The 27,176-nt window shown below is 54.9% G+C and overlaps 1 long non-coding RNA gene across 1 annotated transcript in view; it reads left to right on the top strand.

Annotated features, from left to right (window-relative positions):
* The first annotated feature begins 3,185 nt into the window (after positions 1–3,185).
* LOC142819469 (uncharacterized) overlaps positions 3,186–27,176 on the top strand; it is a 31,358-nt gene continuing 7,367 nt past the window's right edge. Inside the window, exons 1-2 of the long non-coding RNA XR_012897389.1 lie at positions 3,186–5,902; positions 26,722–26,945. This is a non-coding gene — a long non-coding RNA (uncharacterized LOC142819469). The remainder of the gene's footprint in view (positions 5,903–26,721; positions 26,946–27,176) is intronic.

The following is a 27,176-nucleotide window of genomic DNA, read 5'->3' as shown; positions in this document are numbered from 1 at the left end:
CGCCTTGTCCTGGTCCTTCCCGGGGATTAGCCGAGCATCACTGGAATTCCCCAGCGCCGCCAGCCCGCTCCCGGAGTCTAGATTCCTTTTTCCACAGCTCTGGCAGCATCGCATATGGTGAGATCTTGCTGCGAGTGGGGAGGTGGGAAAGGGCTGTGGTCTCAAGATGACAAGGTGGAAGTGCATAGGAGGTCAGCATGGGCCTGTCACTTGCCCAAGCCTGAGCGAGTTTGGATCCACTGCTGTGACGCTGGCCCCAGTTCCCTGAGTTTGATGCTACGTCAGGGCTAGACTGCACTCAGTGCTATGGCTCTGGTTCACATCTGGCCAGTCCCGACAGCAGTTCCAGGGTGGAATGAAAGGAAGGGCTGGACAACGGGCAGAGAGCAAGACATGATGGTGGCCTGGGGCACTTTAGACCTAGGTGGGGCCATGGGCTGGCCAACGGGGGGGGGGGGGGCAAGCCTGTGCTGAGCTGTGGGGGAGAAGCAATGGGGGAGGAGGGATCATTTTCTCCCCCACCCCCCATTTCTAATTGCTATTTCCTTGTGAGAGGAAGGTGGCCTCATTCCCCAGGGCCACACACTGTGCATGTGAGTCACTTAATTAGTTCCTCGTCGGAGTGGCGGGGACAACGTAACCCTTTCTTTGGTAGCCCGGGAGCTATTTGGGGAAGGGGTTTTGTACGGCCCTAAGCGCACTGTGGTCCTGTTCTTGGGTGGGGAGCTACTGGAACCCCCCAAATTATAATCCTGCTGCCCAGAGCCATTTCTAAGAACATAAGAACAGCCAGACTGGGACAGACCAAAGGTCCATCTAGTCCAGTGTCCTGTCTTCTGACAGTGGCCAATGCCAGGTGCCCCAGAGGGAATGAACGAAGCAGAGAATCATCAAGTGATCCCTCTCCTGTCACCCGTTCCCAGCCTCTGATAAATGGAGTCTAGGGACACCATTCCTACTCATCCTGGCTAATAGACATTGATGGATCTAACCTCCATGAATTTATCTAGCTCTTTTTTGAACCCTGTTAAAGTCCTGGTCCTCACAACATCCTCTGGCAAGGAGTTCCACAAGTTGACTCTGAGTTGTATAAAGAAAAACTTCCTTTTGTTTGTTCTAAACCTACTACATATTAATTTCATTTGGTGAGCCTCAGTTCTTGTGGGAACAAGTAAATAATTTTTTAATTCCTTTTCTCCACACCAGTCATGATTTTATAGACCTCTATCATATCCCCCTTTAGTCTTTTCTTTTCTAAGCTGAAAAGTCCCAGTTTTATTAATCTATCTTCACATGGCAGCTGTTCCAAATCCCTAATCATTTTTGTTGCCCTTTTCTGAACCTTTTGCAATGCCAAGATAGCTTTTTTTGAGATGAGGCAATCACAGCTGTACGCAGTATTCAAGATGTGGGCATGCCATAGATTTATACAGAAGCAATATGATATTCTGTCTTATTCACTATCCCTTTTTTAATGATTCCCAACATTCGGTTTGACTGCTGATTTCCCAGCCTGGTTGGAAATGTCCCATGGGAATGATGGGGTAGGAATCTCTTTCCATTTTTCTTTCTCCTCCTCCTGGCCGATTTATACTCCAACTCCTGGACAGGTTATGGCTAGGACCAATGTTCCTTCGGAATTTTTCCATGTGCCGAATAAATTTTGTTATGAGGCACGTGCAGATGTGCACCACCAGTAGAAACACCTGCTGCTGGTTGTGGGTGCTCTGCTAATCAGCTGGGCAGCACCTGAATCTCTCCTGGGGGGCTGCTCAAGTGCTCAGCTTACAGGGACCCCTGGCTAAAATATCGCGTCCTTTGATTCTAATTACAACACAAGCTCTTCTAGCCCAGCATGCAATAGCCCGGCTGGCGCAAAGCGTACCAACATCGCGGGTGCCAAAAAGCACCAGCGAACATTAGCCCTGCCAGCCACCTCTTGCATTGTCACCCTGAGGCCCACTTGATGGCTGCTTGCTTTCCACCTTGTTCCCTCGACCGCAACCAAAGAGGACGCCACTGACCACAGCGTCTTGCTGCAGAGTACGCACCAAGAACAGTCTCACCACGCCACGCTCAGTGGCCAAAGGAGGCTGCAGCCCTAGCCCTGATACCCACACCGATTGGGCTCCCTGAAATGGTACTGATCTTTGCCCCATTGGCTGGCTGTGGGCTGGATACTTAGCAAATGTAAATTGGTGTTGACATGGATGAAGCAAGGACGATTTACACCCCGGCTGTGTCTAGACTGGCAAGTTTTTCCGGAAAATCAGCAGCTTTTCCGGAAAAACTTGCCAGCTGTCTACACTAGCCACTTGAATTTCCGGAAAAGCACTGACGATCTCATGTAAAATCATCAGTGCTTTTCCGGAAAAACTATGCTGCTCCCGTTCGGGCAAAAGTCTTTTTCTGAAAGACTTTTGCCCAAAAGGGCCAGTGTAGACAGCATAATACTGTTTTCCGCAGAAAAGCCCCGATCGCAAAAATGGCGATCGGGGCTTTTTTGCGGAAAACCGTGTCTAGATTGGCCACGGACGCTTTTCCACAAAAAGTGCTTTTGCGGAAAAGCATCCTGCCAATCTAGACACAATTTTCCGAAAATGCTTTTAACGGAAAACTTTTCTGTTAAAAGCATTTTCGGAAATTCATGCCAGTGTAGACGTAGCCACGGTGACTAGGATCCAGGCCTTTCTTCTGCCCCTCTGATTGTTGGATCCGCATCCTCTTTTCTGGCTTTCTTCCTTGCAGCAGTGGCTACTACCCAGAGGGAAAAGAAAGCAGAATTTGGCAGGTGTGAATACCTCTTTAAGAGCAGAGCATGATGGGAGCCCTCTGCAGGGTATAAACCAGAGCACGGTGCGCTCGCACTCACTGTGCTGGTGACTGCCATGAAGGGGGACATAACGCCTGCTTTCTTGGGTGTTGAACTCGATCCTCCCAAACTGCCCCCAGAGCCTCAATATTTTGAGTGAAAGAGCTCAGCCATGGGAAACCGAGGCTAGTGACTGGCCCTCTGTCATTTCAGTGGGGCAGCAAGACAGTCGTAACCAAGTCGGTTTCCTGGGACAGAGTCGTTTTGCTCCCGGCGCTTGCGTCCTTAGAATGTGCGGGGGGTGCCGATGGATCTGTAGCAGCGCTGTGATTGGTGGCAGAGGGAGCGCCCGGTGCTCGCAGTCAGTGCTGTCAGCCTGCCCCTCCTGTCACCTGCCCTGGCTTCACGTACCTGTCACTTTAGTAACAGTAGGAAAAACCTCTGGGCTCTAGAGGCCGGTTGCCGTGGTGACAGCTGGGTCCCGAGTTGGCTTCGGATGCTCCCTGGCTGATCCTCCCTTCCCCAGGGCTGCCAGCGTGGTCCTGGAGGCTCCAGGAATTCAAGATTAATCGTGAATTAAAGATGACGTCACGAGATGAAACCTCCAGGGACACGTCCATGCAAAATTGGCGAGGCCCCCTCCCCCCAGGTTTTCCTGGGTCTTGGGTGGTTTTTATTTCTTTTTTTGCTCAACCAAATATTTTCCCCCCATGTCTGGTATTTTTTGTGAAACTATCTGGCAACCCTACCGTTGGGTGAAACAAGAAAGCACCCTCCTCGCTCCAGAGCACCATCAGGAGGGGCCGGGGGGCAGGCGGCTACATCCCCAGGGAACCCTACAGAGCCCAATGTATCTTCCTGGCACTCCAGTCTCTCCCGCACTGCTTTGTCGAGTTTGCCCTTTGCAGTCCTGGGGCCTGTTCTGCATTTGCCTACTCCCATTCGGGGGCAGCCCCTGAAATAATGAAACCATTTGTCAGGATGGGAAACGTCCCTTCTTGACAGGCCGGTTGCTTGCTTGCGCCTCCTCCCCCTCCTCCGCTCGTCAAGTCCCAGCAAACTGAGGCACGCGGAGATTGCAGAGGTTCAGCCTAACTCTCTGGAGGGCTCAGGGTCCCTAAAGCAGCAGGCCCCACCCTTTTGAGAATTGGGTTGGGAGCGGGAGTGAGGCTGCAGCTCGGGGTGGGGAATGTGGTCAGGGGTTGAAGATGGAGCCACAGCTGGGGGTGAGCCTGGGGCAATATTCCGTCTAATGTTTTCCATATGTGTGTGGAATAAATTTTTTCATTTGCTCTGAGGCCCGTGCGGATGTGCACCACCAGGAGAAACGCCTGCTGCCAGCGGTGGGTGCTCTGCCAATCAGCCAGGTGGCATTGGAATCTCTCCTGGGTGGCTGCCCAAGAGCTCAGCTTACAGGAAACACTGTTATGGAGCCAGGAGTGGGCCACACCAAGGCTGGAGCTGGGGCTGGGAGCCGGGGACATGACTGTGGGTAGAACTGGAACAGAGCTGGGGGAGGGGAGGGACTGGGTGGCGCTCCCTCCTTGCCCCTTATGGGGGCTGGCTGGGTTCCGCTATGCCCTCCGGATTTTTCTGCATGCCCCCCTGCCGCTCAGTTTGGGGAGCCCTGCCCTAAAGAGTCAGCTAGTGGCCTCTTTTCTTCATCTCCAGCTGACTGTAACAGCGTCCTTCGCAGAGCAGGGAGGGGAGCGCAGATGTCTGCCAGGCAGAGGGGCTCAAACGTCATGCTGCACGGAGGACGCCATTATGAAGAGCACCTCGCCCCTAGCAACCTGGCACGTGTCACGCAGGGCAAGGTCATATCAGTGGGGACTGCGCAGCGTGCGCTTCAAAATGGCGTCCTTCAGGCATGATCCAAACCATGGAAAAAACCCGACTGTCTTGCTCAAGACTGGACCAGTGGTCTGCCTGCTTGAGAATTCCCCTTGGATTGTTGTCCGTCAACAGAGCCAGTCTTAGGGGCAGGCCATGTCCGCATTTCGGCCTGACCTCCCAACTCCTCCCCCTAGCTTTCCCTGGTTACTACCCCCTTTTTTTTTGCTTGACAAATTTTTGTCCAATATATTTTTTGAAACCGTCTGGCAATCTTACAGGCAAGCCAGGCAGTCGCTCGGGACCGCCAATTGGTTAGGACCGGCCCCTGTCTGCTGGGGAGGGTGGCCTTGCCTCTCAGTTTCTTGGGGGACAAGTTCGTGACGCAGAATCTGGGGCTCTGTGTAATGAAACTCGTTTGTTCAGGCTTTATATCTTAGCCCTGGAAGAGAGACAATCACAAACTCGGGCTTGTCTTTCTTTCAGAAATCTCACTCAGGTGCCCAGAGAGCATCTTTGTACCCCCACATTGATCCTAATTAAAGCAATTAAGGCAAAAAGTGAACTCCCTTGCTAAGTGGAAGCACTTTCCCTGGAAGAAACAGCATCACAAAATTAACCCCAACACAGCATTTCTCCCGAGACTCAAAACTTGCTCGCACATGCTTAGAAACTAAACTTGTATGACTGTGTGCAACAGCGCCATCTGTTGACTCCCCATAGCAGATACTTTTCACAGCTCACCTCTGGGGCAGTTCTCTGCTTCCAAGGCTAATAGAACCAAAACAGTGGATCCAGTCACCCTTTTCTTCCACATGCTGGCAAAGCTTGGTGGATAGAACTGTGCAGGCCCATTGCAAGAAAAGGCCTTGTAGGGGGATACAGGGCGGCGGGAGCTCTGTGTGCTGGGGCTTGGTGATTCTGCCTCAATAAACTACTTAGCTCAGAGCCCGGAGGGAATGGTGAGGCATAATTGCATCAGTCTTCATGTTGTCTTTGCACGGAGGCATGTTTAGTTAGATCAAAGCGAGATTATGCCCGAGGAATTGGATGAGAACAAAAAAAAAAAGCCAGCCCTTTAAAGATTACATCAGAGAGGTTCTCCCGGCTCCCAGGGTGTGTGCCAGCTGCACTTTCCCTGAAAATAAAGCCGGAGATGATTTCCTGAATGCCATTGTCCTGACATGAGGCGGGAATGCGGCTAGAGCAAGGAGTGGAAGCCAGGACACCTGCATCCTTTCTCCAGGTCTGGGAGAGGTGTGTTGTCTACTTGTGAGAGCAGTGAGTTCTGGGAGCCAGGACATCTGGGTTTGGTTTTATTCTTCTCCTCCTCTCCAGCCCAGATCTGGGTGAGGAGCATGATCTTTATATTAGACCAGGGCTGAGGAATCATGTGATCTGTTCCCAGCTCTGGAAGGGGAGTATGGTCTAGTGGGTGGCTGGGGGTAAGTGTGTGTGTGGGGAGACTGTTACGTTTTCCCTCCTCTTTGTTTTCCTTTGCACGTTCCTTCTCCTCCTGGTGCCTGTGTTTAGTGGTACAATCATAACTGGTGGGGGTGTCATTAAAGTAGAAGGAAAGACCTTTGCAATTCTCAGATGAAACACGCCACAGAAGCTAATAATGACAGTAGCTAGGCTCGAAATGCTCACAAAAATTCATACTCATTCCCCCCCCCAGGCGGATGCTTGGTATATGGTAAATGGAGGGTCAGATTCAGAGCTTGTTTACCCCAGAGAGAATGCACTGCCTTCAGCATAACTAGGACTGAACCCCATCTTCAAAGTTAACTCTAGCGTCTCGTGACTCCAGGATTGTAAGGGGGTTATTGGATCGGGATGTGGCTTGATATTTCTTACTGTGCCCACCTGAAGACTAGTGAACTGGACATCTGGAAGCAAAAAGGACCCACCCCCCAAAAAAAACACACATCTCCCAAGTTTTATAAAAATCAAACTGGTCAAGTTTTACCAAGATTTGCTTTGCAAGACACTTATAAACTGTCATAAAAGTTGTTTTAATGAGCAACCCATTCGCTCTTTTCCAGCCTTTCTGGTCCTTAAAATACGTCTTGCTCTTTCTCCCTATCTTGGTGCTGGAGCCAGCTTGGCTCAGGGGTCCTGGGGAGAAACAGAATTGAAAGATGAGATTAGACAGGCGTTCTGGGGGGTTCTGGGCATTGGTACTAGAACCTTTGCAGCAGTGAGGGAGAGGCAAGGCCAGAATGCCCCCTACCCTCTCTGCAGCTGACTGCTCCTATGGTGAATCAGATGCCCTCTCTTCTGATGCCTCGACAGCCCCTGGTGGGCAAAAGATGTAATTTAAGCTCCTACCTAGCAGACACTATTATTCTGCGGGGGAACAAAAATCTGCGGGGACATGAATTCTGCGCTTATGTTTTTTGGTTAAAAAGTGGGAGCAGGCATTGTTGGTCCTTCTGGCTAATGGAGAATGCACTGGGCAGCGTCTCCAAAGGGCTTCTGGGTAACAGACAATGTGTCATTAGGTCTGGGCAGGAGCCAGGTTAGGTCTGTGGGTTTCTGTTCCAAGGCATGTCTTGAAAATATGTCTGTGCTGCCATGGGTCACTGAGCCCCCGGGAGGTGCTGATTGAGATGTTTTTTCTGGAAGTAGAGTTAATCTGAAACCACAGGCCCTGGTTTGGCTCTGACTTATCCAAGTGTTAACCAGGTGCCTCTTCATGCCAATTCAGGGGCATGATCTACAGCTCACCAAAGCTGATGGAGAAACCCTGTTGTCTCCCCCACAGTGTGGGGAAAATCAGGCCTACAGGGTGTAAATTAGCAGCTACGGGATTCTCTGTGGGATAGCAAGAACGCTGACACCTGCCAAGCCTCAATTTCAGGGCCCTTGCAATGCAGAAAAGCCCTGCCAACCCCTGCCCGAGTCGGGTTTCTCTGCTAAAGTGAGTGTGCAGCTGAACCCTGCTTTGTCATTTTGCCATCAGCCTTGGCTCTGTGATTGTGTTGTTTGCTAAACGAAAGAGAATTCCTCCCCTTGGACTACCCCAGACTACCCCAGACTAACACGGCTACATTTCTATCACTATCCTCCCCTTGGGTTGTTTATTGTGTTAATACCAGCTGGGACTTAAACCCTTTGCAAGACTCTTTGGAAAGGGAAGGGTGTCAGACTGCATTTCAGACACCGGGCATGGATGAGAGACTATTCACAAATTCCTCTGCCTTTTTCACACCGCTTGGGGCTGTTGAGAATAAACTAAAGACCAAGGATATCCAAAGCAGCTAGAAGAGATGGTGTAGTGTAACGGATAAGGCAGAGAGATTTGCATTCACATATAGGAAAGGAGCGTCATAAAGAAAACAGTGCTCTTTGTTCTCCATGCTTGCTAAGGCTACATCGACACTGCAGTGCTATTTTGGGATACCGGAGTATCCCGAAATAGCTATCCCATGTCTTCACAGCACATCCGTTATTTTGAAATAGAACGGGTTCACGATTTCAACATCCCTGTAAACCTCATTCCATGAGGAGTAAGGCACGTTTCGGAATAGCGGGTTATTTTGAAATTTGGCACTGTGTAGACAGGGCCAAAGTACGAAATAAGCTATTCTGAAATAAGATCAAAATAAGACACGCAATTTGCATAGCTCAAATTGTGTATCGTATTTCGAGGTACGGTGCAGTGTTGATACACCCTAAAGGTAGAACAAGAAGAACATAAGAATGGCCAGACTGGGTCAGACTGAAGGTCCATCTAGCCCAGCGTCCTGTCTTCTGACAGTGGCCAATACCAGGTGCCCCAGAAGGAATGAACAGAACAGGGAATTTTCAAGTGATCCCTCCCCTGTCGCCCATTCCCAGCCTCTGACAAACAGGGGCAAGGAACACCATTCCTGCCCATCCTGGCTAATAGCCATTGATGGACCTACCCTCCATGAATTTATCTAGCTCTTTTTAGAGCCCTGTTATAGGCTTGGACTTCACAACATCCTCTGGCGAGGAGTTCCACAGGTTGACTATGCATTGTGTGAAGAAATACTTCCCTTTGTTTGTTTTAAACCTGCTACCTATTAATTTCATTTGGTGACCCCCTAGTTCTTGTGCTATGGGAAGGAGTAAATAACATTTTTTATTCACTTTCTCCACACCAGTCATGATTTTATAGACTTCTATCGTATCCCCCATAATCATCTCTTTTCCAAGCTGAAAAGTCCCAGTCTTATTAATCTCTCCTCATATGGCAGCCATTCCATACTCTCAATCATTTTTGATGCCCTTCTCTGAACTTTTTCCAATGTCAAGAGATCTTTTTTGGAGGTGTGGCAACCACATCTGCATGCAATGTTCAAGAGGTGGGCGTAACATGGATTTATACAGAAGCAATAAGATATTCTCTGCCTTAGTCGCTAACCCTTTCTTAATGATTCCCAACAGTCTTTTTGCTTTTTTGACTGCCGCTGCACACGGCTTCGATGTTTTTAGCAAACTCTCCACAGTGACTCCAAGATCTCTCTCTGGAGTAGTAACAGCTATTTTAGTCCCTATCATTCTGTACGTCTAGTTGGGGTTATGGTTTCCAACGTGCACGACTTTGCTTTCATCAACGTTAAAATTCACCTGCCAGTTTGTCGTCCCGTCACCTAGTTTGGCGCGAACGATTTTAATCGGCAGCCGGGGCGATTCCATTTAGTTGCGACAGGGAAAATGTCACTGCAACGCCCCTTGTCCCGGTACGTGTACGAGGAGTTTAGCTTGGGAAGAGGCATCCAAGGGGCATGTGGAATCCCAGCCAGTGGAGGCTTTTAAGAACAGGTTGGGCAAAACGCCCGTCAGCGTTGCTCGGGGTTTGCTGGCCTTGCCTCCATGTCTGTGATCCTAGGCGGCAGCACTGTCTCCTAAGGATTTACGAGCTTTTCAGGGCCGCCTCTTCCTTGGCCTCCTGGCCCGAGACCTCTACTCCCCCGGGGGGAGAGGGGGGCGCCTCCCTTTGTGGTGACAAAGGGGTTTTCACACAGGGTGAACGGAGCCTTGCAGGGAATCAGAATCTAATCTCCCCTGGTGACCTTAGACCCCACAGCAGCCTGGGGTCTCCTGGCTATAGGAGAGGGAAGGAGAAAGGGGCAAGGGGGCCCCTCCACGCCCCCTTTCATCTCTCCCAGACAAAGGCTGGCTGCAATTATCTTCAGCAATTTTCTCCCAAGCGCCTGTGTCAAAGGAACCCCTGGCCCCCCGCCCTTTCATGGCTTAGTGTATCAGTTACGGTCTCCCCTCCCCCCTGTATTTTAATTAACTTTCTCTCTGAAATTGATTGATGGCTGTGTCCCATATGGGGGGGGGCCTCTAATGTGGCGTCTCCATCAGGCAGTTCTCCCAGCTGTATATTCTCGGTGGGAGGTCGCTGTACGGAGCCCCCCTCTTTTTTACCCCTGGGCTGAGTGCTGACCTCCAGCGTCCTTCCCCGCGTCCTTTAGGGCCCCCAAACTCGGTGCATGGGGATGGATCTTTTAGGGCGATCCTGTCGCTTTGGACCTGCACGGCATCGCTTTCAATGCAAAGTCTCCGCGGATCCCCATCCCAGTCCTGAGTGTCCTTCTGAGCCCAGCTTCCCACCCACCCAGGAGCTAGCTAGTAACACTGGGCTCTGAGCCGTTCCCATCCCTGAAGGTTTGATCCCCTAGCAGGGGTGGGAAACCTATGGCCTGAGCACCAGATCTGGCCCCCGGCTTGCCTGGGTCTGGCCCCTGAAGCTCAGGGCTCCCCCCAGCATCCGGGAGCCAGCGCTGGTGCTCCAACCTTGCGACTTTCCCCACCCCCAGCCTGCGGCTGCATCCCCTCTCTGCTTCTGCACCCTGCCCTCCTCCGCTTAGCCCTCCCACCCCCAGCCTGCTCCTGCACCCTCCCACCCTCCCAGACCCACCAACCCCCCACACCTCAAACCTGCCTTCCAGGAGCCTCTTCCCACACATAACCCCTTATTTTTGGACCTACCCCAGAGCCTGGGGGGCCCACAGAATCGACTAGCCTCCCCCGCCGCCCCCCAGCTCTGCTGTGTGAGGGGAATGTGGGGAGTGTTTTTCTGCTTCTCAGCTGGTGAAGGTGTTTGGTTTTGTTTTTTCAGGGGTATTTTCCTCTTCTTTTTTTGCTTCTCATTTGTGTGCAGCCCCCGACTGATTTTTCTGTGGGTCAGGGCTCCTCCCCCCCCCAAAAAAGGTTCCTTGTCTCCTCTCTCCCGGGGGTTAACCTGGGCAAAGCTCTGTCCTCCCATGGGAAGGGCAAATTGGCTTTAATTAAGTCTGGCTTGGAATAGTCCAGGAAACGGGTGGGGGAGCTGACCCGTAATTGGCGACTGGGGTCTGTGCATTGACCTCCCCTGGTCTGGCAGATTCCCGGGCTGGGGCTGGACAGGTTGCAAGGGTGCCTGTGAGGGAGGGGGTGAAGGGAGGAGCAGGGAGGGGGCACCCCATTTAGCCATCAAAATGTTGGCAGGGGCACAGGGGGCAGGGCAGCTCCTGGGTGCTACCACGAGTTGTCCTCCTTAACGGGTTGTGCACCTATTAACAGAGCCTGCTTAAAGAGACGGATTCCCTGATGGGTGCTATCTGTCCACTGCCTTGCTAAAGCCACCCCTAATACCTAAGAGACGGCACCCACTGAGCGGCCCAATGGAAACATGGTTTGCACTTCTCTTTGGGAAAGCAAACGAGCCACCCCACTTAGCAGGGAGCGAACTAATTTAGCCTTGTGGCTAGTGTTCCCTGTAAGCTGAGCGCAGGAGAGATTCCAGTGCCACCTGGCTAACTAGCAGAGCGCCCACAGCCAGCAGGTGTTTCTATGGGTGGTGCCCATCCGTGCATGCCTCGGTGCACAGAACAAAATTTATTCTGCACAAGGATGGAAAAAAATCTACACATGGATGGAGAAGATGAGCGGGAACATTCCCAATGCCATAGTTATCCTAATTTCACAGATGGGGAAACTGAGGTACAATTGTGAGGCTACAATTTGCTCCAGGGAGCTCAGCAAGTCGGTGGAATAGACCACATTAGTCTTGTCTCCCTTGCTCTAAACATGTAAACGACATTCCTTCCCAAAACTTAGTATAGAACCCAGGTAGTCTGACGGCCTAACCACTAGCCCCCGCTGCCATCCTAGACCCAGGCCAGCTTGCTGATAGGGTCAAAGTTAAAGCTGGGCAAACCAGCAGGGATGACATAAGAATTCTCCCCCTCCCCTGGACCTTCTAGTCAAACTGATCCCAAAAGGATTTTGGAGAGATCAGGAGCATGGAATGGATAACTTTTCCCTAACCCTGTGATCCGTGTAATCTCTCCTCTTCGCTTTCAGAGGAGAAGGCACTAGAGTGGTCAGCAATCTTGGGAGATACCCAGCCTGATTCTGCCAATCGCTAGCGGGATTGGAGGCTACTGAGGAGCACCCAGAGTTGAGGAACTTGCTGGGTCTGAACCTGCAAATTCTCGGAAGGGTGGGGAAGGGTTTGTGAGTCAGACACAGGGCTAGACAGCAGGATGTCTGGGTTCCCTTCCCAGCACTGCGCTGCGTCCTTGGAATCCTCTTTCGGGGTGCTTGCTGGAATGGAGCTGCCGGGGATCTCTTAGAGCCTGATTTTGGGGTGCAGGATGCCTGGGTTCCTTCTCCAACCTTGCATTGCGACTAGGAATATTCAATATCGGTTAATTGAATAGTCGATTAACCTCACGAATTCTTATCGGTTAGTCAACTAGTCTATAGTCCCTCGGGGTGCCACTCCCGAGGAGCCCCCCTGCTACTCCACACTGCTGCCTCTGTATCAGAGGCAGCAGTGTGGGGTGCCAGGAAGGAGCTGGTCCACAGGGGAGCCAGTTTAAAAACCAGCTTCCCTCACGGACTGGCTGCCTGTCACCTCATGCTGCTGCCTCTGAAAAAGAGGCAGCAGCATGGGGTGGCAGCAGCCCCTGTCTAGGGTGGTCTGAGTTTCTGGACCAGGCACGAGCTGGAACTAAGCCAGGCTGCCTGCCCAGCTCCTAATATACTTTAAATGCAGAGCTGCAGCAGGGATAGGTCCCGGACCTGGTGCGAGCCTGGATTGAGCTGGACAGCCTGCTAAAAATGTTACTGGCGGGGGTGGAGGAGGAGGGAAATGTGAGTAGTCTTTAGCATTAACCTACAAGCTTTTGCTCAGCAGTTAATCGACTACATTATTACATCCCTAATTGCGATGTTAACAAAATGCCCATAAATCCGTCTTTGGGGTGTTTGTTAGAACCAAATCGCCAAGGTCAGCAGAGATCAGGGGTGAAAGGGACTTGACATTTCTTACAGGTACTGTCCTAGTGCAACCCAGGTTCCTGCCAGCTTTTTAAATAGCTCCCTGCTGGCTTTTGCTGCAGCTCAGCCAGCTCTTGCCGGAGTTGTGCACCAGGGTGCACCCGCTACCTGTCACCTCTGGCAGGGATACAGGCTGGCTGCCATGACCTGGATTCCTGGGTTCGCTTCCCAGTGCTGCAGCCCTGGCACATCCATCCCTCTCTCTTGGGCTGTGTCTAGACTGGCAAGTTTTTCCGCAAAATCACGTGATTTTGCGGAAAAACTTGCCAGCTGTCTACACTGGCCGCTTGAATTTCTGGAAAAGCACTGACAATCTCATGTAAGATCGTCAGTGATTTTCCAGAAATACTATGCTGCTCCCGTTTGGGAAAAAGTCTTTTTCTGAAAGACTTTTGCGCAAAAGGGCCAGTGTAGACAGCATAGTACTGTTTTCCGCAAAAAAGCTCCGATCGCAAAAATGGCGATCGGGGCTTTTTTGCGGAAAACCGCGTCTAGATTGGCCACGGACGCTTTTCCACAAAAAGTGCTTTTGCGGAAAAGCATCCTGCCAATCTAGATGCGCTTTTCCGAAAACGCTTTTAATGGAAAACTTTTCTGTTAAAGCATTTTCAGAAAATCATGCCAGTGTAGACGCAGCCTTGCTGTCTTTGGGCCCATGTGAAAAAGCCAGCGACATAGCCCAGTTTATGATTGATCACGGCTAAGTTGCGTTACTGGGCTGTAGCGTTCTGGCTCGGGGGTGTGAAAAAACACCTCTCATCTCCCTCTCCCCCAGATCATGGAAAGTTTCAGCATCTGTGTAGACTGAGCCATGATCAGTCATGAACTGGGCTGTGCCCCCGGCCAGCGTGGATTGGCTTTACCCAGAGCTCTGGGAGAGATCTCATGCCATGGCCCCTCTGCCGCCTTAGTCTTACGTGTATACAAAGCCCATTTGATAAGGCTTCCCCTCCACCAGGCAGCCTGCGTCAATGCGAATAATACCCCCAGTATGCGTCAGCTGCGAGCTGGGTCTTGTCCCAGTTCAGCAGTGTGGGAAAATGCCCGGACAAGGTCAGCAAGGTGGGTTAATGACATGCGAACGTAGCTGGGGGGACGGGGAAGGAGGGGGCCTCGTCAGGCGGATTCCGAGAGCGTTGCTGGGGGACTGGGTCTACAAAGGGCCGCCCCCTGCCCTTCGTGGCTTGTGTGTTCACCCTGGGAATGTTCACGCATGGCAGAATCAAGGGAATTTCCAATCCCGGAGAAAGGAACGAGCCGGGCTGGTGATGGTGGTGGGTGAGCTGCGGTCAGAGCAAGCAAAAAACTGCAGCTGCTTCTGTGTAGCCTGACAGGTGTGCAAACGCCTAGGGGGCACAATACACATGTGCACACACATCACGGGCAGAGTGTGTGCAACACACACAGCGCCCAGGCCGGTGCGTGCCTCTCAGAGAGAGAGAGAGGCGCAAACACCTGTAGACAACGAGGCTGGACAGACAAAGCGCACTAAAATAAAGACACACACACATGTGTCTATATATACACACGCAGGAAGCAAATGTGTCTGCAACCGCAACCTACACATTCACACTCATGCCACAGAACACACACAGGCACACTGCACGTTACATGCCGAGGACAAAACTGCTGTTCCACCCCCCCCTCCAAATCGCACCCCTGATCAAAGTTGCACACAATCAAATGCACAATGGGGTTCCGCCATGCAGCTCCGCATGTCGCAACACACCCACGGGTCTAAACCTCACACCCAGATAACAAGGCACAGGGCTCAAGACCTCTGCAGTGCAATCCATCCAACCCACAGATGTGACATCCATCCCCCAGTACACGCCTAGAAACATGCCCACACATGCACTGTCTGCTAAGACAGCCAAGGACTCCCAGACGCCATGGGGCCTAATTCTGCTCTCACCCTGCCTTTCACGCTGGTCAGCTCCTTTGCCTACAGGGAATGTCAGATTCAAGTCCCTATTTCCTGGCTTTGCCAGGCAGTGGTGCTTGCCAGTGCTCCCTGTAAACTGAGCGCTTGGGCAGCTTCCCAGGAGAGAGTCAGGTGCCCCCCAGCTCATATAAGAGTGCCCACAGCTGGCATGTCTACTGGTGGTGCACACCTGCACTTGCCTTGGTGCATGGAACAAAATTTATTCTGCACTCTGGTGGAAAAAATGAGAGGGAAAAGCAGATCGGCAATGAGTCGGGTCAGCCAAGGGTTGGTGGCATCTCTCAGCGCCCATGGCAAGACATGTGAGTGTGCTAGGTGGGGGATGGGAGAACTGGGAGCCAACACGGGCCAGATCCCTGGTTGGGGTTAATCCACCTCCTTGGACTCAGAGCACCGGACTTGCAGCTGGTGTCTCTCTGAGTCCCTTCATGGCAGACAATGGACCAGATCCCCTGCAAATGCTCTGAGCGAATCTCTCCATCTATGGGACCGAGGAGTCCACACCTGCCAGATTTGGACCTAGTTTTACAGCTTGTGAGCCTGGTTCCTGGGCAGCCCTAGTGTGTGGAAAATGCCACCCGAATGCAGTTCCTTAGCACTGGAGTTAGCAGACTGCCCGAGGGGCACGGCGACTTGGCTCCTCGGCCTCCCTCCGACCCGAGCCCTCCTGGACTTTCCGCGCGGGGCGTGCCTGTGAGACCTTCTCTTCTTGGGTCCAGCCCAGCTTGTTCCTCCCTCGGAGCAGCTCTGCCCAGCTTTGACGCCCACGGGCGCTGCTCCGCGAAGGGCCGTTGGGATCAATTGGTGAGCAAATGTGCCGGACGGTGTCAAACGTGAGCACGGCCCTACGTGCCGTGTTAGCCGGGGTCATGCTGGCTGCTCCGGGCCCCTCTGGCCCGTTTCGTGTGGGAGCCTGTTTGGGATGATCCTGCCAAGACGGGAATGCTGTTTATTTTAGCCCTCGGAGCCGAACACCCGTCTCTAGCCTGGCTCTACTGAAGGTCAAGGCATTTGATGCCGGGCACGCCAGGTGGCGGAACAAAACGGGGCAAGGTTCCTAACTCCTTCATGCCATGGTGCCTTCTGCCCCTGTTTGCTCTGTGGCTGGTGGCCACCGGACTCTGTTGCCTGCTTGTGCCTGGACCTCTCGTGGCGCAACCGGGCAGCAATGCCAGCTAGGAGTGGCAGGGAAAACCGTGCCAGGCAGGAGTGGTGCAACGCTGTGTGGTGACACAGGATTGTGAAAAAGCAAGCTCAGTCCTTCAGCAATACCAGCCTAGTTAGGGGTGTTTTGGAGGCTGCTGCTGGCTGGGCTGAGACCTGCCAAACTCATTTCATTTTGGCTCCTGAAGATCCTACCATGTGCTTGTCACATGCAGGCTGAGCTGGATTTGAACCCACCACCCTCACATGGGAAAAGCTGTAATCCCTGCCCCCACCTCCTCCAGGCCTTTCTAGAGTGAGAGGCTCAGCAGAGTCCAGTCCCTTGCCGGCTCGGGGGTGTCAAGTCAGGCTGCTTCTCCCAAAAGATGAAGGCAGAGCCATTTGGGGCGTTGGCGTCCTCACCCTTTGGGGGCCAGCTGCTCTGCGGAGCTTGTCGGCTGGTCTCAGTTGTACAGCCTCCTCCAAAGGGCCGGCTCAGCCTTCCTTCTTCTTGCTGAGCCAGCAAATACCTATGTGTGTGTGTCACACACACACACACACACACACACACACACACACACACACACACACACACACACCCCTCCTGTGTCAGACACCGCCCCACACACCCCTTCTGTGTCAGACACACACACACACACACACACACACACACACCCTCCTGTGTCAGACACCCCCCCTCCTGTGTCACATACACACGCACACACACCCTGTGTCGCACACACACACATGCACCCACCCATCCTGTGTCAGACACACACACACACACCCCTCCTGTGTCAGACACACACACGTGCGCGCGCACACACACACAAACCCCCTTCTGTCAGACACTCTCTCACACACACACACACGCCCCTCCTGTGTCAGACACACACACACACACACACACACGTGCGCCCCTCCTGTGTCAGACACACACACGTGTGCCCCTCCTGTGTCACACACACACACACACACATGTGCGCCCCTCCTGTGTCAGACACACTCACACACACACACCCCTACCTCCTGTGTCAGACATCCCTGACCCAGCCTTCCAGAAATACCCGGGAGCTGCATGTCTGATTCAGCAGCATCACCCGTAGCCAGCTGGCCAGGAGGCTAAATGGGGAAAGTATCTCATAGCTCGCGACCTTACAAGCTGCGGAGAGAGGCATGTGTGACATTTGCTCCCTCTAGAAAAGGAGACGCTTCCCCACGCCACAGCCTTTCCCTTCAGCGGACACGAGGCAAAACGGCTGCAGAGAGACAGCAAACCCAGCATCTGAGCTTCTCTTTTGTAGGGATCTAGAGAAAAAAGGAAAAGTCCGTAGGAAGGTTCAGCTGTAGTGAATTGTCTTTCTCTTTTCCAGTCACAGTCACGCTCTCTCCTCTGGAACTGGTGGAAATTTTTTGTTCATATCTTTTTCAATGGAAAATGGCTTCTTCTAGCCGGCCCATATGATAGAGGTCTATTAAATCATGATGCGCCTGGCAAAAGTGAATACAAAGGAGTTATTTACTCCTTCCCAGAACACAAAAACTAGGGGGTCACCAAATGAAATTGATAGGTAGCAGTTTTAACACAGGCAAAAGGAAGTATTTCTTCACATGACACTTAGTCAACCTGTGGAACTCCTTGCCACAGGATGTTGTGAAGGTCAAGATTATAACAGGATTCAACAAAAAATTCATGGAGGGTAGGTCCATCAGTGGCTATTAGCCAGGATGGTGTCCCTGGCCTCTGTTTGTCAGAAGCTGGGAATGGGCGACAGGGGAGGGATCACTTAATAATTCCCTGTTCTGTTCATTCCTTCTGGGGCACCTGGCATGGGCCACTATTGGAAGGCAGGCTACTGGGCTAGATGGACCTTTGGTCTGACCCAGTCTGGCCGTTCTTATGTAGAATGGGAACTTTCCTGGGAAATGTCCCTTTTTGACAGAAATTCTTGGGTTTTTGGTGAGGGCTGAGAATGCCTTGTTTTGATCCCGGCTGAGAATACTGCGACCAAGCAAATGCTTGAAAATATTCTAGTTTTGGACAACACCTTTCCGTTCTCCCTGTGCCAGACTCTGAAAACGTCTCGCGCTTTGGCTTCACACCAGAGACCTGAACACTTTTGCAGAACGTTTTTGATGGAAATGAAAACGTCACTGTTTTTGTGGGGGTGGGGTACAAAATCCCATACCAAGCTCTGCCCTTTAGTAATCAAGCCATCCCCTTATCCGGGTGTGATAGTGCTCTGTCCGGCTGAGAGGGTTTTACACAGTCAGTCACTGCAGTACCATCTTTACATCTTCCGTGTAAAATGAAAAGCAACAGCAAGGCCCAAACTTTACTCCTTCCCAGAACACAAAAACGAGGGAGTCACCAAATGAAATTGCTAGGTAGCGGGTTTAACACAGGCAAAAGGAAGTATTTCGTCACATGACATGTAGTCAACCTGTGGAACTCCTTGCCACAGGATGTTGTGAAGGTCAAGACTATAACAGGATTCAACAAACAATTCATGGAGGGTAGGTCCATCAGTGGCTATTAGCCAGGATGGGCAGGGATGGTGTCCCTAGCCCCTGTTTGTCAGGTGGACATCAGGACCTCTCTGTCCTTTCTCCCTTTTTGAAGTCAGATGCGGGGAGGCAGACCCACAGAAAACCTCACTGAGGTGGCCCCTGACTGAGGAGAAAGACACTCCCCACCTTCTCCTCACACACCAGAGACTAGTGGGGCCTGAGCTATACTCAGAGGTGGGGCCAGAAATGAAGGGTTCAATGTGCTGGAAGGCCTAGTTGGAGGGTGCAGGAGTGGGGCAGGGTCCCCAATGCTGGGTGAAAACCCTGAACCTTAGGGGCCAGATCCAGGCAATCCAGGGGCCAGATCCAGCTCCTGGGCCTTAGGTTCCCTGCTCCTGGGCTAGAACTTCCTGCTGGTTGAAACCCATTTCTCCTGCCTATTGTACCTGGGGGTCTCTTGCTCCCCCGCTGACTCTTATGAATGGATCTGTCTGTCTGTAGCAGAGGGTGGGGAACCTTTTTTGGGCCAGGGGCTGCTGACCCATAGAAAAATCATCTGAGGGCTGCAGAGGAGGCAGTGAGGGATTGGGGTGCCAGCATGAGCTCCCCATTGCTGGGGGTGGCCCTTGCTGGGGGCAAGCCAGGATCTGTATCCAGCGCTTGGGGCCTTACGTTCCCCACCCCTGGGCTACAGTGTGAATTGCCCAGAGTTTGGGATGGCCACATCGGCCCTGGGAAATGTGACCCAGACGTCAGTGCGGCATCATCGTCTGGGGCAGCCGAAAGGGGAAATATCCCCCCCAGGACACAGATGGAGTCAAGTGCGAAGGGGGCTTGACAGCCTGGGGGAGCTTGTCCCCCGGCCTCTCTGAACTGGGGAGGGGTCACAAGAGCCTGCTTGGGCAGAGGGCTTTTTTCCTTGGGGGAGTCCCTGTCCCCCCCCCGTCTCCATGGCTGCTAGGCTGACCCTTGAAGGCTCTGCCATAGCAGCTGAAGCAAGGGTTTCGGGCTGGGCCTAGGGGAGTAGGGTGCTCACGTCAATGGGAAATAGGTGCCTCACTCTCTTAGGCAAATTGCCCAGCCTTGGTCTGAGGGGGAAGGACCCAGGCACAGGGCTGGGGAGCCCTTTTCCTAGCTGGCTCTTCTGCTAGCCGGCCCTATAACTCTGGGCCCTGTGGCGGCCATATTGCACTTGGCTGCAGAGTGTGTGTGTGTGTGTGTGTGTGTGTGTGTGTGTGTGTGTGTGTGTGTGGGGCGGATGTGGGGGGGTGCTGCTAGCTCCCAGGGGCTCCTCCCTTCCCTGGAGGGGGGGCGTTGTGCACTCTGCGTCCCAAGCCGCAATGTTGCGACACCTCGTAATCTTCCGCCCGGGGCCGGGCCGGGCCGCCGTGACTCACGGTGCGTCTCTGAGAAAGGGCAGGTGGAGAACGCTTTCTGCCTCCACAGCCCCTGCCCTGAGGAGCCTGCAGGCGGGCACGGCCGAGGGCGGGGCCGGCGGGTGAGGAGTTCAGCAGGGCTGGGACGCAGGCGCGCGGCTGCGTGACCACGAACGGGGGCCTCTCGCCGATGTCGCCGTCGCTCGGCCCCTCTCCCTTTGTCCTGCCAGTCACGCGGGCCGCTCAGGAATGGGGCCAGCAGGCCTAGACAAGGGGCTCTGAGCGGCTCACGACTCTGCGGAAGGGCCCGAGGCCTTTTCAGACATTTCTTGATCCCAGGCATTCTCGGGGCAGCGGGAAAAGCCAAACGCAGCCGCTTCCCCCTCACCCGGGAGCAGGACCAAAGACAGAACCAGTCGAACACGCAGTCTGGCTCCTGGCCAGCGAAGCCAAATAGTGGATGCAATTTTACCTTTCCTTTCCTTGAAGGAAAAGGTGGCAAATTCAAAACGGAACAAAGGAAAGACCTCATCACCCCCTCATGCGGGATTGGCCTGGGGAACTCATTGCCACTGGATAGCGTCAAGGCCAACGATGTAACTAGTTTTGTAAAAAGGACTGGACATTTACATGGACAGCAAGATTATCCGGACTTATAGTTCATGTTGACACAGTTTTACAGGGATTATTGACTCTCATGTTTCTTGGTTTAAACTATTGGGAGAGCAAACTGAGACAGGGCTGGGCAGGGAGGGGAGAGCAGATTAGTTTAGCTTGAAACTGTTCAGTCCTTCTGCTGACCGCTATGGGAGCCAGGGAACTGGATTAGTTGGTCCACAGTTCTGAGCCAGTCTGGCGATTCACTCACCAGAACCTCCCTCTGGCCAGCTGTGCCCCTGCTTCCTGCCGGCCAAGACCCAAACCTCCCCTTCCATCAGCCTGCCAGCAACCCATGACCCCCTCACCGCCGTCATGGGGTAGGGGAGATCCTGGGTTTTCAATGAGATCACGCCCGCAGCAGAATTCCTGGGGTATCCAGATTGGCGGGAGGGGGGAGTGGAGCGGTGGGATCGGGCCGAGGTTTGGGCTCTGAACCCGCCATGCGTTTCAGCTCTCAGCGCAATCTCCAAGAATGACGTAAGTCCGGGGGCCGGCTCCAATCCCCTCTCCCCGCTGAGAACGTCGGACTCATTAGATGCACGACCCCTTCTGAAGCCAGCCAGGTCCCCCCCAGCTGAGAACATGAGATTCGCTACATCTGTGGCACCCTTGATGTCTTGCCGCAATGTCTCTCCTTCCCCCCTGCCAAGAGACATGATGGGCAGAGGTAGTAGCCCCCCCCAGTCTGTCTTGAGCTCCCCTACCCCTGAATATGGTGACGGCCCTTTGCTGGCAGCCGAGGGGTGACCCCGCCGTGCGGAGTTTGGCCAGCAGTGGGATCAGACACAGCGAGCTGGCTCTGCAATGCGGCCTGTCAGCCAGGGCACGGCAGGGGGCTGGGCCGGACAGGAAGGGTGCGCCGGCGGGTCGCCCGGGCTCGGAGCCTGCTTGCTGGGAGAAAGCGAGCCAGTTCCCCAGGGCGCAACGGCCCCTGGCCCAGCTCTGGCAGCACGGGGCCTGCTCGGCCAAAGCGAGGCAGTACGTGTCAGTGGTTAGAGCAGGGGGAGGGGGGCAGGGAGCCAGGGCGAGGTGTAAGGGACTTGTGGCTCAAGACTGGAGGGGGAGGGGCTCAGCTCTCTCAACTCCCCCCCCCCTCCCAGAATGGAGACAGGAACCCTGTTTCTGAGTCCTCTGCTGTAACCATTAGACACCTGTCCCTGCCCCCCACCCCCTTCGGAACAGCACCCAGGAGTCCTGCCCCACCCCCTGGTTCCACGCCAGAGCCAGCCCAGCTGGGAGGGGAATGCCCAAAAAGCTCCCTCCCCCCCCCAGGCCCTGGCACCTGGCCAGCATTGTTCTCTGGGCTGCGAGGAGGGGGGGGGAGTGCCCCCCCCAGCAGCGTCTGGTGTCAATCACTGTCCCTGGCAGCCTGCCCGGGGCTGCCTCCCACTCTTGCTCTTGCTCCCCGGGGGGAGTGACTCGCCGCAGCCTGTTTGACCCACAGCTGCTGTTCCCTCCCCCGGCCGATGCCCCTCACCCCCAGCCTTGCTAGTCCAGATCTGCCCCCCCATCCCCACTGCCCCGAAACCCAGTCCCCAGACAACACTCCCCCCTTCCAGCCCTGGCCTCCCAGCACCCCCCAGTGCCCTTTAACCTCAGCTCCTTCAGCCCTGGCTGAGCCCCCCATCCGGTCCCCACACTTGTGCTACCCCTCAAGCTCTGCCTCCGTCGCTGCCCCTGCCCCACGCCCCAGCTGCCCTGGCAGCCGCAGGGCCCCGGCGCTGTGTATACAGCGTAGCGCGGCTCCCCCCCTCCCCCAGCCAGCCCCCGCGTGCATGGCCATCCGTCAGTGCCGGGGCCCTGCTGGGAGGGCGCCCGGATCCGGCAACGAGTTGCTGGGCGAGCTGCTATTCCAGGCTCGGTATTCGGCCGTGGGGCAGCCCCTGTTATTTATAACAACTCCCCCCCTCCCCCGCCTTCCGCCCCAGGGGTGCCCAGCCTGGATGCCAAGCCGAGAATTCCCCGGGGTCAGCCAGGGGCCTGCCTGACGTGCAAAGGACTGAAGAGCGATGGCCGACGCCGTGAGCCCCCACAGCTCTGCACCCCCCCGCTGGGCTTGCAATGCCAGACTGAGCCCCCCGGCCCCCGCTCACTAGAAATCACAGGACGACCCCCACCAGCAAATTTACTCCCCTCCCCCTTGTTGGCTAGCCCAGATTCGACCCTGGGGGTGTTTCTAAGACCACTTTGGCCAAACACCTGCTGGTTCTGGGCTGGGTTTCCTTGGCCCGGCCTCAGCAACCGGGCTGGCCCGGACGCCCTCCCCCGGCCCGACACGGCGAGGCTCCATCTCCGCCTGGTGGATGAGTGGGGTTAGGCAAAGGTAGAGGTTAGCTGGGGTGCCCCGGTGCGGAGCATGGGTAAGAGACTGGTGGCGGCAGCGCATTCAGGCTCCAGGCCCCGGGCTCGGGTGGCCGGTGGGGGCTACACTCTCAGTCCAGAGCTCTCCCCCACAACCACAACCCCCTGCCCTGAGGCCCCCTCCACACACCCTGGCCGATTCCTGAGCCCTTCCCCCGTCTACCCTGAGCCCCCTCATGGCTCCCAACCCTGTGCCCCGATCTCTGTACCTCCACACCCCTGCACCCCCACTCCTTGCCTTGTGCCCCTCACCTCTGCACCCCCCACTCCTTGCCCTGTGCCCCTCACCTCTACACCCCCACTCCTTGCCCTGTGCCCCTCACCTCTGCACCCCCACTCCTTGCCCTGTGCCCCTCACCTCTGCACCCCCCACTCCTTGCCTTGTGCCCCTCACCTCTGCACCCCCCACTCCTTGCCCTGTGCCCCTCACTTCTGTACCCCCTACTCCTTGCCCTGTGCCTCCCACCCCTGCACCCCCACTCCTTGCCCTGTGCCCCCACCTCTGCACCCCCACTCCTTGCCTTGTGCCCCTCACCTCTGCACCCCCCACTCCTTGCCCTGTGCCCCTCACCTCTGCACCCCCCACTCCTTGCCCTGACCCAACCCCTGCACTTCCCCACTCCTTGTCCTGAGCCCCCCTTGCTCTGACCTCAGCACCCCTCCACTCCTTGCCCTGAGCCCTCTCCAACTTCTGCACCCCCATTCCTCCCCGCACCCTTCTGTCCTGAGCCCTCTGCACTCCATCCCACACTTCCATGTTTTACAGGTACTGGCCCATCACAACCTGCCCTTAGTGGGTTAGAGGGAGGTTGCATTAGGCCAGTGCTGGTAAGAAATGCAGACTACTTTCACCCTGGGTTCAAGCAGGCCCACATGGGGGGAGCAGGCAACATACTGGAGGAGGGGTGTGTGTGTGTGTGTGGAGGGGTGTGTGGTTCAATGCATGTGTACAAAACTACCCCCCTCTGGCCTTATGCATGGCTGCAAAACACCATTTCCCATAGCCTGGGGGGGGGTGCATTCCCTGAAAGCAAATGAGTGGGTGCAGCAGGCAAGAGTTTTTGGGGGTTCTCCACCCGGGCTGGGGTGCAGGAAGGGCTGGGGTGCAGGAAGGGCTGGGGGCTGGTAACCAGCCATGTGGCCCGCCCCCCTCAGTGCATGAGCTGGGAGGTGTGTAGCCACTAGACCCCCCCGCCCCCCCAAGCCTCTCCCTCAAGCCAGCCTGCAAACCCAGCCAGGTCCTGCTGCCTGGTGGCTTGGCTGAGGAAACGCTGCCCCCTGGTGGCCGTGGTGGGCAGGCACTGGCTGCAGCAGGCTACCCCGCCCCCCCAAGCGAGCAGTTGCTAACACCAGACACCCAGGGGTGGGTTTTAATTTATCTGAGGCTATTGCCTGTATGGGAGGGGCGCGACTAATGGGACGAACCGGGGCCTGGGGATCAGGCCTCCTGGCTTCCATTCTCATCGCTGCCACCGATTTATCCTGGGCATGTGCCTCAGTTTCCCCAGCTGTGCAACAAGTCGAACGGCACTGACCCATTCCCAAGGGGATGGGTGGGTGGGGGTGGATGTCACCCACTCGCCTGACGCCTGCGCTGTGACGTGAGTGCTGCTGTGAGTGGGCGGGGCCGCGATAGATAATTAGCTGCCAATAAGAATGAAGCTGACAATGCATAATAAACCCCATTGTGACAGCGGTGGGGCTGCTCCGCAGGGGCGCTGCAGGGACCCAAAGAGGAAGGGGCCACAGAGGCTGTCAATAAGACTCGCTGAGAGGGTGGTGGGTAATCTGCGGCCCAGCAGGGTTGTGTGTGCGGCCCACGAGACAGGTTGTCGACTGTTGCCCACACACAGAATTGCCAGATTCTGCTGGTTGCCGGCTGCGTCGTTTTTTTCCTGCCAGTGTTACTGAAGGGACACACACGTAAAGCCAGGGCACGCAAAGTGAGGTGTGGGCTGATTCCATAGAACAGCCTAGGCACAGGAAGTAGGGGACCCTGCAGCACCCTGCTTCCCTGCACCTGGGGGGTCAGTCCTGCTGCCAACTCCTCCAGCCCCAGGTCCCGGCCTCCAGGTGGCTTCCTGTGGTCCTGCCTCCTGCCCTTAGGGTCTGGCTGGCCCTGCCATGGTCTCTGCAACCCACGGGCTCCACTGGTCCCAGGCCTAGGCAGTGAAGGTTGCCAGCTTTCCCACGTTGGATGGATCAGACACCATGTGCAGCAACGGAGTCCAGTGCGGGACAGATGGCAACCCGATCTCAGCCCCCCCCCCCAAACCAATTCCAGCGCCGCTGTACTACGAGCGCCAGACGCTCCCTCTGCTGCCAAGGACAGCGCGGCTACGGTTCCATCCGCACAGCCCGAAAATTCTAGGCCCGCGGGTGCAGTGAGCAAAACTACCCTGTTCTGGGAGACCATCTTGGTTAGAACCATCTTGCGGCCCATGAAGAGGGAGGAGGCCCACTCGCTCGCCTTGCTTGCCCAGCGCGGCGCTACAGCAAACCCATGTGGGTTGCCACAGGTCAATGGGAGCGGAGGGGGAAGTGGCAGGGGGGCTGGCTTGCCCTCCTGTTGAGCTCACGGAGCAGGGCCCTGAGAGAAGAAAGGAATAAGGAAAAGTGATTCACTTGTTCCCATAACATCAGAACTAGGGGCCACCAAACGAAATGAATGGGCAGCAGGTTTAAAACAAATCAAAGGAAGTTCTTCTTCACACTGCGCACAGTCAACCTGTGGAACTCCTGTGGAACAGGGTTTAAAAAAGAGCTAAATAAATTCATGGAGGTTAAATCCATTAATGGCTATGAGCCAGGATGGGTAAGGAGTGGTGTCCCCAGCCTCTGTTTGTCAGAGGGTAGAGATGGATGGCAGGAGAGAGATCGCTTGATCATTCCCTGTTGAGTTCACTCCCTTTGGGGCACCTGACATTGGCCACTGTCGGCAGACAGGATACTGGGCTGGATGGATCTTTGGTCTGACCCAGTGTGGCCGTTCTTATGTAAAGGGACTTTGGCTGGGTAACAAGTGGGATGTGGCTGGTTTTGGGGAGCTGTGGCCGACACAAGGCCGCCTCCCCCATCGTCAGGGGTGTGAAGCAGTTAAGTGAACTGGGGCTATCAGACAAGGAAGGTTATGAGTCAGCTACACTGGTCCCAGCTCTGAAAGCCTTTTCGTCTGCTGCTTTGTTCCTCTAGCACAGCTGAAAGGTCCCTTTGGTTCAAGCCCCTGCCCAGAGAGTCTGCAGCCTGCTGTCCCAGACTCCCGGGGAGCAGAACCCACTGGGACCTGCCCAGTGGGCACAGTGTGGGGGGAGGGGGAAGGTACCAGGCCTGAGACCTGAGGTGCAGCCAGTCCAGTAACCCCGGCTCCTCCATCCCGCCAGAGTCAATACCACAGGGTGCGGAGGGGCCCGGTCATGGTTCCTTATGCCAGGCAGGAGAATGCTCCCCTTTGGGTTCACGTGTCCAGCCCAGAGGTGTGGTCATCACAGAGGAGGAGAATCAGTGCTCTGGTCACAGCCAGGCTCATGCTAAAGGTGGGGAAATTGTGCCCCAAATTGGTGCCCTGCTAGGCCTGAATGTAATTTCATAGTATCATAGGACCCAGAACCAGAAATCTCCCCACTCCCTCCTGGGGCAGCCCCTCTGGGGTCAGGGGCATGCCCCATGAATGTACCATTCTCACCTGTCTGGTTTGAAATCTCCTAAAGGGCAGAAGCCCATTACTTAGGGTAAACGGAATATTCCCACCTCACACCTTTATCCCCATTTTACAGATGGGGAAACTGAGGCACTGAACGGGGCAGTGACGTGCCCACGCTTCCCCAGCAATTGGACCCAGGATGACCCAGCAGGCAAATGGCCAAAAGGGGATACAGCCCAGCTCGCCTGGATCCAGACCAGTGCTCCTAGGGAAGGATGCGCCCGAGCTGGCAAAGGAAGGCCTCTGGAAAGAGGGACTCGGTCCTGGCTGGAGATGGACGTCCTCCCCCGTTACCAGGTCTCTCTGACACATCAGCATGGGAGACAGGACACTGGGCCAGATGGACCTTTGGTCTGATCCAGTCTGGCTGGTCCAGTCAGCCTGAACTAGGGCACTGTGTCCCCCTCCATCCCCCCCCCCCCCCCGCCCCGCAGAACCTCTGAGTCACATTCAGGCTCCAGCAATGTGAATGTTTGACCAAAGGAAGCCAGATTCACCCAGGATCAGAGCCCCAGCATGCAGGTTTTC

The sequence above is a fragment of the Pelodiscus sinensis genome, chromosome 24 (genome assembly GCF_049634645.1).
Source record: "Pelodiscus sinensis isolate JC-2024 chromosome 24, ASM4963464v1, whole genome shotgun sequence".
Classification (NCBI taxonomy): Eukaryota; Metazoa; Chordata; order Testudines; family Trionychidae; genus Pelodiscus; species Pelodiscus sinensis.
Note: the sequence above shows the minus strand (reverse complement) of the source record. Positions and strands in the feature narration are given on the sequence as shown.